Here is a 770-nt window from a genome sequence, read left to right as displayed (position 1 = left end):
TTTCGTTTCCGTCACCGTAAGAGCAACTTCCAATGACACAATCACTACATTGTCGTTTTTATCCCGCAAATAATGCGCATGTCCCATTGAGGCATTCTTCCAGCTTGGATCAACGGAAAAGCAAGTGTTGTCAGCATCTCTTAAATATTTGATTTCATATACCAAGTTCAATACATATAATTTCATCGTTGATTCATTCATCACGGGAACATTAGAACCCACAAATGACCAGCTCCCAAAGTCAGTGGTTTCATTGCTTAGTTGGTTAGAGCGTCGCACCGGTATCGCGAGGGGTTCAAACCCCGTTGAAGTCCTGAATCTTTCAGGCTTCTCTACGCAATTGCAAAATTGTGTTCATAACGGCGAGGATCATAGCTTCACTATACAAACCGTGTCATGTAACTCAGACACAACACACCCCAACGACAAACGTTGACTACTTTGACGCGAAAGTCGGAATCAGTCAAAACGTTTGTTTGGGCGGACTTAAAAGACTAGAAAAACCGTAAAATCCTTTTGTTGTTTGAAAACTAAGCTAGATATATGCATATAAAAATCTTAAATGAGAAAAAAAGGCTAGGTAGCATTATCGGCTCGCAAACTCTACGAAAGAGTAGCCATTGCTTTGCTTACGTCTTCAGCAAAAGAGGCCGAAGAAGAATCCCAACGTAAAATGAACTTTAAAAAATTGTTCTATATGAAGGCCTTAATTTTATATTTAATTTAACTGACATTGGCATATGACTTAAATCTATCAACCACTTGCTCCA

This window comes from Montipora capricornis, chromosome 1 (assembly GCF_036669925.1).
Source record: "Montipora capricornis isolate CH-2021 chromosome 1, ASM3666992v2, whole genome shotgun sequence".
In the NCBI taxonomy this organism is placed as follows: domain Eukaryota; kingdom Metazoa; phylum Cnidaria; class Anthozoa; order Scleractinia; family Acroporidae; genus Montipora; species Montipora capricornis.
Note: the sequence above shows the minus strand (reverse complement) of the source record.